Source organism: Lepisma saccharinum, chromosome 13, assembly GCF_977018435.1.
Source record: "Lepisma saccharinum chromosome 13, izLepSacc3.1, whole genome shotgun sequence".
Classification (NCBI taxonomy): Eukaryota; Metazoa; Arthropoda; class Insecta; order Zygentoma; family Lepismatidae; genus Lepisma; species Lepisma saccharinum.
In genome coordinates, this window is record NC_139241.1 from 33,179,877 (window position 1) to 33,197,249 (window position 17,373).

Consider the following 17,373-nt stretch of genomic DNA (forward strand, 5'->3'; position numbering starts at 1 on the left):
AAATACTATTCACAAAAAGATGTCAATAGTATTTATTTCTTTTGTTTCTTCATAATTTTCCCCTGTACATGACATTTCGTCGAATATGACACATGGATCATTTTTATGCAAATCCTAGTAAAATGATGAGAAATTCAAAAACATATTCTGAAAAATTATTTTCAAAAATAACATGAAAAATCATTAGAAAGGAGTGTTCTTTTTTAAAAATATATATAACATTGTTATTTCTTTAAATTATTAATTAAATACAATACTTAGTTGCTATATATAATAATAATAGGGGTAATCGAACAGAAGTCAAACCTATAATCTTCGGCGTGTAATACTGATAACCTATCACCGAACCACTTTACCATCATAAAACAATTGAAGTTTTTTCCTTGGAAATTACTGGCTAGTGCACGCTGGAACCTTGCAATACGAATATCAACCCTACCACTACAAGAAACCACGTCACAACCTCAATTTTCGAAGCTGTAGCCTCTCCATGTAAAACGATTGCGTCGTAAATATGGTAGATTTTGCTTAAATGTTTTGTGACATTCATACCACCTTTATTTCATTTGCTACAATGGAACGTTTGGGTGTGTTGTTTATAAAGAGGCGGGTGGGAATTATATTTCTAATGCATATTGAACGAATTGGTCTTAATCATAATCATGCCGTAAGAAGGAACGAACTTGTGGGGTAGTGGTTATCGCACTGGGTTGTCACTCTAATGGTCGTAGGTTCAAATCTCCACGGTGGCAAAAACTTTTCGTAAACTTTATTCGTTCCCATTGTTACTATTTGAATTAGTCTTCTTTGAAACTAACAACGAAAGATTATACAATTTACTCTCTCTCTTTCAAAATGGTAATATGAGGACAGGTTTCTTATTACAAGAATTGGAAATTTTAGTGGTCTTAACGTATCTAAAATCCAAAATACTAGATCGACGTTATTTTCTACTGAATTCTAAATCCACGTTATACACAGATAGGCTAATGGGGCCTGGACCTACAGTTTAAAGTGAGATACGAACCACTATGTGTCTCCACTTGTTATCCTGCACTGAACGTAAAACAAACAGCTCCACGCCCCCATTTTTAAAACAAATTTACATTAAATATGGTATTTATAAGATAATCATCATTGATTTGATTGTTTTTATTACTGAACGTCAAATAAAACATTTTCCACAATCACCTCTTCGTCCCATCTCTCCCAATATCTTTCTGTCCCTCTCTTTTCCCCCTTCCCCACCCCCACACACATGCATCAAAATAAATATTTTCTTAGGTTTGTGTGTGTATAAATATAACATTAAATACCCCCAAAAATACTATTTATTTTCTACTTTCCGTCACCCCTCTCCCACTCCCACAACCCCTCATTATTATTGGCGTTCGCCAGACCAAGTGGTAATGTATCGACGTCTTGTAATCAGTGTGTCCTTTTCCGAGTTCCAGTCAGGTCGCATAATGTTTCAGAGTCGTGATTAGCCTATGCGTGCAAAAAGTGATGTTAAAACGAAATCTTGACCTCAATAATACAAGTTGTGTATTTTCTTTCAGCTGTGGTTCCCTCTTTTCGCGAGAAATAACGAATTAACCTAATCATTAACTCAACAAATAAAAATGCATCTCTAAATTAAATAATGAAAACTGTTATTACACCCAAACCACTATTTTATCGTAAATGTAAATGAAATGTCATCTCACGTAGTGAAAGCAATGTGAAAATTGTTCTAATGAGTGATATATGATTGTCAAACACATACATGAATATATTATATTAAGCTATAATTGGGACAATTTAATACTAATTTGAAACGATTAAAGGCAATTAAAACGACAAAGTAAACTTTTGCGCAATCTTTCTGCCGATTCGCATTATTGAAACAATATTTAACCAATGGGGACGTTATCTCATATTTGGAAATGCTGCATTGGTTGAACTTCCTGCGGACAAGACCGTGAGTCACGCCTCCTGCTCTTCCGAATCGAACTTCACTCTGATTGGAGGATCGTATATTTCACAACACTTCCTTGTTTCAGAGCTACCAACATAATTTCGTAAGACGTTGGACTTAGAAAAAATCCATGCGACAGATTTTTTGAACATGACTGTACCTTGTGTTCGGATTCAGACAAGTGGCTATGTCAGTCATTGACATGTATTATAAAACATCTGAAAAAAAAATATCAAGGGGTTCCAGGTTTGAATCCCAGTGGAGGCAGATACTGGATCAAATCTTACTTCAAGATGTAGGTCCAGTTCCAATTATCATATCTGTGCAGCCACTGGATTAAAATATATATATATATATATATATATATATATAAATAAATATGGGAATCCTGCAGTCCTTTAAAGTGTTGTAATATTTTTTGGTGTAACATAAAGTATGAACAGACCTAGTATGTTCACAGAAAAGTTTTATTATAAATTTTTGCTTCAGCTTTACAACATTGTAAGGGCATGCAGTTAACAATCTTCATTCTTGTGCTTATTCCATTTTCTCTTGAACATGTGAATTCTCTGTGAACTGGTCAGTGTAGCCATATTGCAGCTCTTCCGAATGACGTGATGAACTGAGATAGCCCCCTGTAAAGAAATAAAAGAAACATATGTAAATAATTCATCAATCATCGCATGCATTTTTGTACATATTGTGGATTTAAGTTAATAGCTAGTCCTGTGTTCGAATCCTAATCTTTCTCCATCCTCCTTCCATTTTACATTTCATAAATGCAATGTCACATGGATGTTGCGTTGTGAAATTAAAGATTTCCTAACCTCAAATTAGTGTCTTACAATGGATAATATTCAGCAAATAACTCCCCCCACAATTCATTGCACCATGTTTCGGACAAACAGATCAATCAGATCCTAGATCCTACATTGAAAACATTCAGGGTAAGCATTGTGCATATGAAAAATATATATATTTTTACCTTTTCCAAATACCTAAGGAAACCGCTAAAAACATTTAAAATATTGCATTTTTTTTGGCTCTATGATAGCTTCTCATATGCTTTCCTTAACACATACTAATCTGTTTGCCCAATTTCTTCCCAGAGTTCAATCCGTGATGACAAGTTGAATATCATCCAGTCGATTATTACATGCATTAAGAGCTCTACAAGCAAAGCCTCCCCGATGGTGTAGTGGTAACGTCATCACCTTGTAATGAAGGGGTCCTGGATTCGATACATGGTGGAGGCACATGGCAGGTAGAATCTCACTTTAAACTGTAGGTCCAGTCCCAATTAGCCTTTCTGTGCATAAGGTGGACTTAAAACAACAATTTCATCAATAAATTATGGAAAACATTTCTCAACAACTTAGAGGGCTGGAACCATGCTTCGTGGGGTGACCTCCTGTCTGTGGGCACTTCCTGCGATGATGGAAAATCAGTTTTTGAGTTCTCACTCATAATAATAGGAATATAAAGCATATCTCATATGGAAATAGAAGGAAGTATCAGAAGAAGCTAAGCTATCAGAAGAGTTTATTCTCTTACTCACGTAGTTATCATTGGAAGTGCCACCCTCCCGCTACTGCCTTTGTCGCCGGAGTACATAGTCGAGTCCTCTGGTTGTTGATGATCATCTATTTCCGGTGAAGTTTTCTTATGAGGGTGAATTCGTTTCCCTGGACTGGCTGAGGGCATAATCGAGCCCTACGCATGTACTGACAGGGCCCCCTGGAAATAAATAAAACAAATACACGTTAACAATTGATCTATCATCTTAGCATTTTTTAAAACATGTCACGCTTAGTACTCCAGCAGCTTGCTTTTTATACAGCGCATATGCAGAGGATACAATTCAACTTATGTGATTGGACTGTGATAAATAGGTATTATTGTTTTATCAAAATCCAAAAGTTCTGTGTATTCCTGTAAACTGTTTTTCACTCTTGTTAATGAAGTTAAACTTCTAACTATGTGCAGAAGGAGTGAAAGAAGGAAAGAGAAAAGTGTCAAAATTCTTAGACTGTACTCTTTGCAACTTCTTATTTATCGCCCCAAAAGAATTCTAAGTCCAGAATTCATAAACTTAGCAACATTGCACTTCACTGCAAGCTGAATGTAGCCAACTTTGAGTTGGTTCACTGCTTTGTATCCAAAATAATTATCTTATTTCAACAAAAGGTATTAGATCTAACAAACTTTCCAATAATTTTGCAATATTTCAAAACAACTATACTCAGACTTACCTTAACGAAACTTGATTCTGCTCATTCCACGTGGCACATGATCGCCTCCTCCTACCTTCGAAATGACTTCCGGAATGCCGGACCTCTTACTCTTTCCTTTCACCTCATGAAATACAGACCAATGTTAATTCCCAAGCACAGTGAAAAACTTTATAAACAATGTTATACACCTGAATAGAATTTCTGCCTCCATGGGTAGTCGAACCTATGACCACCCTTGTTAGGAACAAGCAGGCTACATCATCTCCAAGTAGCTCACGTTAAAATTAGCTAATAATTTGAAGAAAGCAATGTCATGTCTATAATTTCCTCATGCCAAGTTTTAAGTGGAAACGTATTCACCAAAAATCAAGAAACTCTAAAAGGAAAGAACGATGAACATTTCTATTGGTGTTTTGTCACATTTTGTAAATGGTGTGTAAATACCTGTACCGTGTTTTTGAACAAGTAATCATGGAGGCAGTTGAACAGACCTCGATTGCCAAGGAAGTTTATCCTTTTTCATAGACTGAAGAAAGAGAGAGAGAGGAAAGTAATATTCAACTTGTGAAACACAAAATAGGTGTGAAATTAAAACAATGGAAAATCTTACAAGTATATGCTAACGAACTACAACCTATGAAAAAACTATTTTCATGGTGGCAAAGGACATTGTTCTTCAAATCATTTTTGAAATATGAACCTGATTTTTCTTTATTATAAAGTGGAGATATGAGATGATACAATCCCTCAGCAAGGAACAATTTACGTACCTTACCACCAACATATTCAGTGGTCATGTTTAATCATACGAGCATTCCCCAGCTCAAGAAAACAACTCCCTCCAACGATTTTCCACTTCACACTACAATACACCTCAACAGAAATGTGTGTCATCATCCCTCAAACGGAGTACTTAAAATAATGTGAACAGTATTGGTGTGCTGTGGGATCGTGTTCACTTGCGGAATAGGTCATGGGTTCTAACCACCTTCTTTGCAGAAACTTTTTGGAATTTAAATGGCCATGAACAAGAATGCTTATCTACATTTATGGGAAATTTCCATTGGTATTTATGAAATTTATGTCCACCATTTCCGAAAGACATTTTAATCATAGTAAGCAAGATGCAACGTGGAATGAAAAGAAACATGTGATGTAAATTCTGAGGTGGGTAGTTTCAAACGATGAATATAGCATAACATTTATGGTTGTATCATGGAAAATCCGATGTATATTATACACTGAAGAGAGCAAAGAACATCCTATTCGTATATTGTTGTTTTAAATTTACTCTATGCACAGATAGACTGATCGGGACTGGACCAACAGTTTAAACTGAAATCTGAACCAATATGCAATGTGCCTCCACCAAGTACAAGAGACTGGTACCTCTTGATTACAACATCCTGTTTAAGAACAGATATTAATGACATGTAAATTCTTAATGTGTGTTAACAGCTGAATGAAAAGAAAGGACTAGCTTAAAATCCTGCCAATCACGGGAAAGTTAAGAAGATGAGCAGAAGCATTGCTTGAAGTATGCATCGCACAAATATTTGCAGCAATTTCATGAAATCTTATATTACATTATTACAACAATTCGTACTCGGTATATAACAAGGAAAAGAAATCAGGAGAGGGTGGTATTTCAACCTATGATATTTCGTTCTTGATGAAAAAAGTATAAAAGTGTGGTCATCTAACCAACTGCTCCAGGAGATTCCTAATTATAAACTCTGTAAAACATGTTGATCTCAGTTGAAACAACCTCGGGGCAGAATTCCGAACCATCTTTCAAGATGGATCAAGGAAAAGAGACACTTTGCAGAATTATCCAGTATTATGCAAGCTATCTTTACTGAAATATCGCCTACAATCATGAGAAATGTGCCTCTTTGCATTCAAATGTGACGGCAATTCTCTCCAGGTGGAGGAGGACTAGTTCAGTGTTTCAAAATAAACATAAATTTCCTATTTTCAATTTCAGAACAAAGAATCCTGTAAAAGTTTCAAAATTAACATTTCTACTTACAATCTTTTTTTGTTTAATTTTGTATTGTATTACTGGTTTAGGGTTTCTAACTTCATGGAATGTGAAAGAATTTTAAAAAAATCACAATAGTATTTTCATTTAGAAAGAAGAACTGTTGCAAAGTTGGCTCTGAAGTGCTATGCTGGCAAATTTACGAATTCAAGCCATTGATTTTTTTTCAGGGTGGACAAATATGGTGGTTTGAAGAGTGCATATTGATTCAAGGTCCAATTATCACTATCATATGAAGAATTCATACTGTTTAACTTTTCCGAACACCTACAGAAACCACTAAATTGTTCCTGCTGTGAGAAGGCTTCTCATATGCTTTCCTTTTCACGTGATAATCTGTTTGCCCAATTTCTTCCCTGAGTCCACTACGTGATGACAACTTGAATATCATCCAGTTGATTGTTACATGCCTTAAGGAGACTACAAGAAAAGCTATACATTATGGAAAGCGTTTCTCCAGAACTTACCTAAGTGGGGCCGGAACCATGCTTCGCAGGGTGACGTTCTGTCTGGTGTCACTTCCTGTGGAGATGGAAAATTAGATTTTGAGTTTTCGCTCATAGTAATGGAATCACATGAAATACATGATTATTTGAAATCGAGCGAAAATTCCCGAGTCGAAAAAGTGTTCAAAAGGAGAGATATCTACACTAGGGTGGTCATAATATGTAGCGGCACTGTAACTGAATGATCGAATTCTGTACTTACTGGAAATTTACCCTTAAGATGCCACCACGAGTTGCATGTAACAGCAATTCGCGATGACTTTATTATTGAGATTAATAACTTTCTCTGGAACAGATTTTCTAACATGAGGGTGCCACTGCATGTATGACCAAAGCCAAGATGTTTTGATTTAAAATGCCTTGGTTAAACATGAAAGCAACAGCAGGGGCTAGACTCCATCAAAAGTGTGGGAATGAATTGATTAAATAACATCACCATATTTAAAATAACTATATACAGCGTGTCCCGCTTATACCTATAATAAAAGAAAAAATCATAACTTCCAAATAAACTGTCAGAATGATGGGATTGTTGTTTCATTTTAATGAATGACTCAGACATTTTTTTAGCAACACATTCAGTGGTAGTTGTGCATGCACAGTAGCCACAATGTCTGGAAAACTGATATTACCAGTTTCTCAGTAGCCATTTGTCATGAGGTCGCAACAAGAAAAGGTGTTTTGTGTTTTGACGTTGTCTGAAATGAAGTCTGTGACACTTGTGCAGAGACGATTTCATGCACCTTATGGTTTGGGTGGTAAAGAAGAAGTTCCATCATACATTGCAATAAAGAAATGGGAAAAGCCAGTTACGCGAAACTGGTTTTTCCCAGTCAACAAGGTAATGTTACCACAACGTTGTGGCAACGTTAGCCCCTTACATACCTAACGTTGTTTTAATGTTGAATGTATGTTGATACAATGTTGTGAAAACATTGTGTCAACGTTTAAGGGGCATTTATTTCAACTTTGCTGCAACGTAGGTTGACAACGTTGTGGCAACATATACTGAACATTATGTAGCAACGTTAGGTATGTAAGGGGTTAACGTTGCCACAACTTTTTTGCAACATTACCTTGCTGCCTGTGTAATTTACGAATATAACAACAATGCATATTTAAAATATGGTTACTTTGCATGGTAAGCTATTAGCAATCTTGCCAAGGCATTTTTGTATATAACACATATGCGTAACAGGAAAAACTCATGTTTGTAACGTCAGTTTCTCTTTACATATTATAAAAACTTTTCCTTCCACCAAAATAGGCAATTGTTAGTCTGGAGAGTTTGATGAATTAACAAATCTCTAACTACACCTGGTTATCAGTTTCTTTTTGCAGTACTTAGTTCCTGATTACATAGTCTGGGATAGAAATATTTATCATGGGAGTTTCACTTGTATTCACCACATTTCATTTTCTGAGCTTCCTTACAACTTCAATATTCACACATCTTTTGAAGGATAATAAAACACATTTTTTCACTAATTACAATCGAAGTTATCGTTATTTGTGTTACTAAAACAAATGTTTGTTTTGCATTTGAGTCGCACTGCCACCTAGTGTATGCTGTAGGAAATATAAGGTTTGGTGGTCAGTGCACATACAAATTCATATTAAACAAAACATTCCAATCTGACGCTTGTGGCGCTCATGGTGATGACCATCCAAACTAAAGCATATTCAGTGGAATGTTTTTTTTGTAACGTTGATGCAACGTTATCACAACGTTGTTCCCCTACATACAACATTCATCATAAATACAACATACATACAACGTTGTGGCAACGTTAGTGTGTTGACTGGGCTTGATGCCGATAAGAGGTAAGCATTCAAAAAGGAAAGTGTCTGATGAGAATGTGAAGCATGTTCGTGCGTCATTTAGCCAGAGTTCGAGGAAATCCATACGCCAAGCTATCAGGCAACTGCAAATTCCTAAATCTATGATACACAGGGTACTCCACAAGAGACTGCACCTTCATGCATACAAAATTCAACTTCATCAATGCATAAAACCTGGTGACAAGACTGTCAGGGTTTAATTTTGCTAACGAAATGCTTAGGAAAATTGATCAGGATGATTTATTCTTTTACAGTACTTGCTTTTCTGATGAGGCCACCTTCCATGGTAGCTGTCATGTTAACCGACACAGTTGTAGGATATGGGGTTCAGAAAATCCTCACTAGGTTCATGTGAGAGAACAAGGTTCTTCAAAATTGAACATGTGATGAACACCAAAATCATCGGTCCCTTCTTCTTTGCCGAGGGAACAGTGAATTCCAACAATTAACTTGACATGTTACAGCTTTTCATCGTACCCAAACTTCCATCCTGCAACAAGATGCAGCACCATGTCATTTCTCAAATCTCATTAGAGACTTCCTGGATGAGAATTTCAATGCAAAATGGATAGGAAGAGGTTCGAATTTTATTCAATGGCCCCCACGGTCACCAGACCTCACTGTGTGTAATTTTTTTTGTGGGGGTATGTTAAGGACAAAGTTTACTATACACCGGTTAGAGATTTGCAAAACGCACATGCTTCAAAACATGTGGCTTGAGGCTGACAACCCGTTTGACATTTGCCATGCCACTAATGGTTCACATGTGGAAGTGCGCAAAAAATTTCTGAGTTGTTACATGTTTGTACAAAGTTTGAACAAAAAATATTGGTAAGTAAAATAGTTGTGATTTTTTATTTTATTATATGTACAAGCAGAAGCAGGTAGCCAGAATTGATCTCCAGGGGGGGCTCACAGGTTATCAGGGGGCTTTGTAAATCAAGTCCGTTTTTCAAAAGTTTAACAGTGTGAAACATTATGTGTGGGGGAGGGGGTCATTAAGTTACATAAAGTTTAGAAATATCACACAAATAGTACATTTTTTCTATATCTTTTAAAATATCGCTGGAAGTGTTAATTGGCTGTTACTAAAATCATCCCTTACTACACACTCCATACTACCTTTGATGATACAGATATTTATATCACCCAAGAAAAGATGGACAATATTCAATCATAGTGCCTATAGCATACATTCCACTCCCCGGCTGAAACAATAAAACTCCCCTTCGTTCCCAAAACTTGGAAGCTGTTCACCTTTGTCGCAGATGCGGTCATACGATGGCATCGTGTATTCATACCAACCCTCCTGCCCCTTCTTAACATATCAGGGGAGCCTTCCTGTACATTGAGGGGAGCTGGCCTCCATTTTTAAGTGGAAGCCACAGCCACACCAGGGGTCCTGGCTTCGAATTCTGACCTAGGCATGTGTGTACTTCACGAGTTTCTCTTCATCAATTTCATCACAGCATCACTCATTCTCATTTTCGTGATTAGCCAAAAGTATCCAGAAATGCGAAGTAAAATAAACCAAATCATCAAACGGATCAGGGGAAACAGGAAGTATTTGATCTTAATAAGCTCACTGCACTAAAGGTCAAATTACATAAATAAATATACGAGTGATGATACGTGTATGATACAAAAGTAAAAGTGAAACAAATTGTAGCAGAAAGTATAGCCTAATGAGTAAGGTTACATAAAGGTCATATAGCATATACCATCGACTACAACTCGACTAAACATGTTTCCTTCGTAGCCGAAAGTTCCTCACTCTAATGATGATACAGCGCATATGATGTTCCGAGTATATCTCGGGCAAGCAAAGGAAAACAAGTCTCTGAGCAAGTACTGATGCCAGGCAATTCCACCAATGAACAAGTGAGAAGAAATGGCATTTCATGGAGATGGGAAAGCGACGGCAAGACTACCAGCTTACCCAGCAGCTTGTACTGCTTCACTCTGCCCACTCAATTTGCCCCCCTCTCTGTCGTTATGCGTGGCCTTGCTCCTCACATTGCAGGGAAAGAGAAGTAGGTCTTATTCTCGGCATATGCCACTGACGTGAGGGCATGTGTGTGTCTAGATTGCGATATCGAAAGAAAGAGAAGATCGATAGGAAACAGCAAAGGAGAAAGAGGATGATAAAGAAGAAGAGGGGAACAATATTTTCTCCCCAAGTTACCTATCATCTCTCTCTCTCAATTTCTCTTGTTATATCTTTCTGCCCCTCTATTATTATGTATGATTCTTCCTCTTCCTGTGTGCTGCTTCTTTTTGGGGAAACGATATGGAACTTCAGAGTGTATTATTTCTGTTTCTTTTTCTCATCATTCAGTTAACTAATTCCCAAATATATATATATATATATATATATATATATATATATATATATATATATATATATATATATATATATATATATATATATATATAGACACACACACACACACACACTCACACACACACTCATGCACACACACACACAAACTCACACTCACTCACTCACTCACTTGCTCTCTCTCCCTATCTCTCTCTCTCTCTCTCTCTCCTTGTTATATCTTTCCTATCTCTACATTTTTTATACAATCTAAAATAAGTTCCTTCACCTCCTCTGTCATTCATATCTTCCCTTACAACAAATTTGTAGAACGCCATCCATTTTATTTGTTACTTTGATGAGAGACTGGCTTCATTTTCACTGGCATCTGTAAATAAAGAGAACTAGAAACTGGTACAAGTAGATGTTGGTGGAAAGCCCCCTCAACGCCGTCAATGTCTCTACCATCTGTGGGGGCATCTCTTGTTTACAGTTGGAGAGAGACGCAAGGCCGCTTGTACCTTATACTGCCTTGTGTCGGAGAACCAACTACCTACCCTACGTACAAGCACAACAAGCACATAGGACAACATTATCAACTCGACTCTAGCGTTTCTTGGGTTGCTAGGCTCGAGGCCACCCTATTTCTACATACTTGCTGAGGAAGGTCTATGACCCAAAAACACCTAAAAGTACCTAGCGCATAAGGGCAACACACGCATTCGACAACTATATCCACTCGACTACAAAAGTGCACTTATTAGGTCAAGCATATAACTCGAGTGGAATAATCAGTGTGCGAATTAACGGGGAGGGGCTGGTATAGGGGATTTCCTCCTATAAAAGAAAATTAGTTTTATCACTGCCTAGGATGCTTTTATGTCCCTCAATGAGTGAGATTGAAACCATATAATATAACATTTCTTAACTATGAAATAATCACAATTGAAAAATCATTCGTGTCCATTATCGGTCCAGCCATCAAAGATTTCCCTACCAAAAAGTATGCAGCCTTGTGGATTAAAGAAGGACGCTATTCTGCAACTGACCTACCGACCGAGACAACATCAGACTGTTTTCCACTTAGGTTTTCATGCCATAGTGGTGATATTTTACATGTATTAAAGTCCTCACAAGAAACACGTAGTTAAGTTAGATAAACGTTAAATTTGAACTTGGCAATAGAAAGTTGGTCAAGTTTTCGATGTTACTAGTTGATTGGATTGTTGTTTAATGCCCAGTTTATGAACAGATAGGTTAATCGGGACTGAACCTACAGTTTAAAGTGGGTACTGTTTCTAAATTACGTGTAAATATTATCATAGGATTTCATGACCTAGGTCAGAACCAATGTTAGAAAGTCCTTTGAATTGCAAGGAATTGTTTAAGTTACTGACTGGTAATATATTATGCAAATTTACATAATCAAAAAATGGAGGTACATTGCACATAAAGTGGACTTGAAACATAAATTCAAATTCAAGTACCCCAAAAAGAAACAGTTTCCAAAATGAAAATACAAATATGCCAAAGAGTGGGCATTCCCTCTCCCCCACCCTAAAAAAGCAGAATGCTTAATTGGCACAGTGAGAATTTTATTTTACCAAGTTCTATGGTCTTACAGGTACTCACGCAATCAGTAATTGATAAGTATGTGAATGCAGTTACTAAGATACGGCTTTATTTGTCAACAATGCCAAATTATTACTTCCGAATTGTAGTGTCCCGAAGATGTACAGTCATACGAAATAAAAATGAGACATCTAGATCTTGAAATAATCACTCCACTTCACAGGCATCAAGGACGTCTGTCAGGGGTAGATATGGTCTTTTTGTCCCCAAGTAGCTCCCTAAAATAATAAGACTACCTTTTTTCGAAATTACAAACATGGATCAGAGGTACGTACCATGAGGGACAGTAGATTAAGTGGTCTCTGACTCTGATATCTGTGCATTGTGAAAAAGTACAAATTAACAAAAACTGCTCATCAAAAGAGTGATTGATGACTATTAAAAGGAAGCAAGGTGAATCCAGTTTCTATCGAGATTCTCTCTAGATTCGAGTCTGAACTTGTATACAACGCCAAAGTATTTTCAATTCAATTTGAATTTTATGATTTGTAAAGTAGTAGTAGTAACATCGACGAAAATAATAGCAATAATAATAATAATAATAATAATAATACATTTCTATGATTCTGGCCTCCTGGGAAAAATCCTGCGGGTGTCCTTGGTAATATTATTTTATTGGAAAGAATGCAAATTCACAACAGTGTCAAAATTCAATGAAAAATAAACCAAAGTCGAGAATTTTATTGGATATGACTAAAAATTGTCACTTTCAAACTCTTAGTGTTTTGTAAATTAAATATAATGAACGTCGAACCAAGAAACGCCAATTTAGAACCTTGCATAATTCTTTATTTTAACCTTCAGCATGTTCTGCTAATTGCGCATTGGAGATAGTGTGATTTTATTTTCATTGGTTTGGTTTATTTTACTTCACTTTTTTGAAGTGAACAACTTATTAAAATAGTACAAATAACACACACAGATCAATTGCATCAATTGTTTAAGGACATATGTGAGATTAAAAATGATATGTATTCAAAATAAGGATCATTCTTTAAGTGTAATGTAGATATCACCTTAGGCTTTTTACAGTGCTTCATATAATTATCCAATGATACAGTATCCCAAAATAGTGTCTACACTCTTTGAACATTAATAACAGCAAGTATAATTTTTTTATGTCGCATACCTAAAAGTTGTAAATGTTCAAAACGACCACCATTGGCAACAATACGATATTTGCAATGCTGAACAGATTTGAAAACAGCCTATATGGTATCCACGAGGTGGGAAGCATAAGTCTCAACTGCATGTCCCAGGTCACTCAGTGTGTCTGGCTTTGTGGTGTACACAGCATTTATCACAGTTCCCCACAAGTAGGAATTTAAGTGTGTTAAATCAGGAGATCTGGATGGATATTCAACTCTTCTTACGTTTCTTGAAACAAAATTTTCTCACCTCTGCCATTTTATTCCACAAATGACTACCGCTTGGCAGGCTGTGATGGGATTAAAAGAAGGCCTGTATGCTCTCACACATGCTCACATAGACATTGCAGCTTCAAATCTAAAAAAGTCCAGTCAAGTCATCTTTAATAGTTTCTCTGTTATTAAAGTTCAAAGAGTGAACACATTATTTTGGAATACACAGTATCACCAATTTATTTTCCCTAGTTACTCTATAGACTACAAACAATTTTGTAAATATGCAGAGTGGCCCAAACACAAAGATGGTAATAACATTTGGGTATAGTTTTGTTTGGGCTACCCTGTATATTGTTGTAGTTATATTGTTGCTTTTCCGTTACTTTTTGCTAATGATAACAATGAAGATGAAAGGGCACTCAAAAAGACGTGCTCAAACCTGGACCCTTTGGTTGTGAGATTGTGAGATGTTTGCTCATGGACCTCAGCCAACCAGCAATTTTGAAAATATTCAAAATGGAGGAGAACGTCAATGTGAAATGACTTCAAACATCATGGATAGCATGTCACAAATTTGGCCTCTCCAATGGCGCAGTAGTAGCATCGTCACCTTGTAATCAAGGGGTCCCAGGTTCGATACCCGGCAGAGGGATAAGTGGTTCGGATCGCACTTTAAACTGTAGGTTCAGTCCCGATTAGCCTTAGTGTGCATAAAGTGGATTTAAAACAACAAATCAATCAATCAATCAAGCATGCGACAAATTTATTTCATGATATAACTAACTAACTAACTCCCTAGCCTTCTCAAACCTGAAGGTTCATGGCTGCAGCAACAAAGGCCTTCCATCTTTCCCTATCTTGAGCAAGTTCTATATACTCTTTTCCATCTCTACCGATTTCCCTTAGGTCCATCTCAACGTTGTCCCTCCATCTTTGTCTTGGCCTTCCTACAGGTCTCTTACCATCAGGTTTCCCAACAAGAATCCTGTAAACTCCTCTTTCCTCTCCCATTCGTGCCACATGACCTGCCCACCTAAGTCTTCTTGATTTAATTATTCTAATAATATCTGGACATGAATACAAATTATGTAGTTCTAAATTATGTAACCTTCTCCACTCACCTATTTCCTCATCCCTTTTAGGTCCAAAGATTTTCCTAAGGAACTTATTTTCAAATACTCTCAATTTATGTTCCTCTTTCAATGTAAGAGACCAAGTTTCACATCCATATAATACTACAGGCAAAATTACTGTTTTGTATATTTTAACTTTTAGTTTCTTAGATATTAAACAAGAAGACAAAAGTTTATGAAGAGAGAAGTAACATGCATTTCCTGAATTAAGCCTACTTTTTATTTACTCTTTAATATCATTTTCATTTGTTAATATTACTCCTAAGTATATTAATTTGGAAACTGGTTCAAACGAGTTGTTATCAATAATAACATTTTGATTATTACCTAACACTTGGTTTCGGCCTGTAAGCATATATTTAGTTTTCTCTTTGTTAACTTCCAAACCTATCTCTTTAGCAGTTTTGAAAAATATTTTAGCATTATTCTTAATTGTATGAACATCATCCTCTAGTAAGTCTACATCATCTGCATATGCTAACAACTGAGTCACACCATTTAATTTTAGTCCTTCTTTAGTTTCTTTTACCTTCCTAACAGCATATTCTAAGGCAAAATTAAAGAGCAATGGAGATAATGCTTGTTAAAAGAATGTTAGACAATATTTTGTATGTTGTTGAGAGTAGAGAAATTCCACGGTAATTATTGCAGTTCATTTTATCACCTTTTTTAAACACAGGAACAATTATGGATTCTTTCCACTGTTGAGGGATTTCTTCTTTATTCCATATTAAAGAAATTAATTTATGAATTTGACATATTAATGAATTTCCACCATATTTAATTAACTCAGCTGGTATTAAATCAATGCCAGGTGCTTTGTTATTCTTTAGCCTTTTAATAGCATCTTTAACTTCAGTCAAGTTAGGTTCTGGAACTAAAGGTTCTGCTGTGTGGACTTCATTTACTTCTGATTTATCTCCTACATGGACATTTAAAAGGTCATTAAAGTAGTTCTTGCATCTATTTAGAATATCGCTTGGGTCAGCTAGAAAATCACCGTCTTTATCTTTTATCAAGTTTACTTTAGGTTGCCACCCCTTTCTAAACTCATTTACACCTTTATATAGATCTCTGATATTTTTATTTTTGCTGTTTGTTTCAATTTCGTTAATTTTGCTTTTCAAGTAATCTCTTTTTTTACTTCTAAACGTGCAGTTAACTTCTCGCTTTATTCTATTATAATTGTTTAGATTTGTATCATTAGAGTTATTTAACCACCTAAGTCTAGCCTGATTTCTTATTTCTATTAGATTATGACATTCATTATCAAACCATGGCTTACTTTTTCTTGGTTTATGGTATCCTATACTTTCTTTAGCTGCTGATTCTATTGCATTACGTATGTGCTCCCAATTCTTATTTACGTCTGTTTCATTTATATTTTCATCATCATTTAAATCCTGCAAAACATCAAATCTATTTGACAGTTTAATTTGGTAATCTTTCTTAATTCTTTCATCAGTAAACTTTCCTGTATCAAATTTTAGAACTTTTAGATTTTGTTGCTTATGATTTATCACTGAGAGTCTTTCTCTTAATTTAGCAATTACTAAATAATGGTCACTGGCACAGTCAGCACCTCTATGTGTACGAACATCAATTATACTAGTATGCCTTCTCTTATCAATGAGAATATGATCTATCTGATTATGAGTTTTACCATCTGGAGAAGACCAGGTATATTTATGGATATCTTTATGTTTAAAAGTGGTACTTTTCACAATTAAATTCTTTGAGGTTGCAAAAGTAATCAATCTTATACCATTATCATTACTTAATTCATGAAGACTTTCTTTACCAATCGTGGGTTTAAATGTCTCTTCTTTGCCAATCTGTGCATTACAGTCAACTAACAGAATTTTCATATCATACTGAGAAAATTTATCAAAGACCTGTTCTAACTCTGTATAAAAATCATCTTTAGTATTATCATCTTTATCTTCCTTTGGTGCATGTATGTTTATTAAAATAATTTTACACCACCTACCCTGTAAAACTGCATATGATATCCTATCATTAATAAATTCTACTGTTTTAAGAGCCGAGATAATTCTATTATTTATGAAAAAGCCTGTTCCAAAATTATGATTTTCAGTACCACCATAGAAAAAAGTATAATTTTTAGTTTTATAATTCCCTTCTCCTGGCCACCTAACTTCCTGGACAGCTACTACATCTAATTTATACCTAACTATCTCATTAACTGTACACTGAAATGCCCCAGGCCGGTAAAGGCTCAGAACATTCCAGGTGCCTAATTTAATATCCTTATTCCTAACGTAGATCTTATCCTTAGTCCAGGGACCTCCCAAAGTAGTCCCCACCCGGAGATATATTT

The 17,373-nt window shown here is 35.8% G+C and overlaps 1 long non-coding RNA gene across 1 annotated transcript; it reads right to left on the reverse strand.

Moving 5' to 3' along the window:
• Positions 1–2,494: 2,494 nt before the first annotated feature.
• LOC145996743 (uncharacterized) lies at positions 2,495–11,268 on the reverse strand. Its single transcript, XR_014442817.1, has 6 exons — positions 11,193–11,268; positions 6,703–6,757; positions 4,210–4,312; positions 3,516–3,694; positions 3,333–3,385; positions 2,495–2,592 (listed from the first exon to the last, which is right to left on the reverse strand). It is a non-coding gene; the product is annotated as an uncharacterized LOC145996743 (long non-coding RNA).
• Between the last annotated feature and the right edge of the window lie 6,105 nt (positions 11,269–17,373).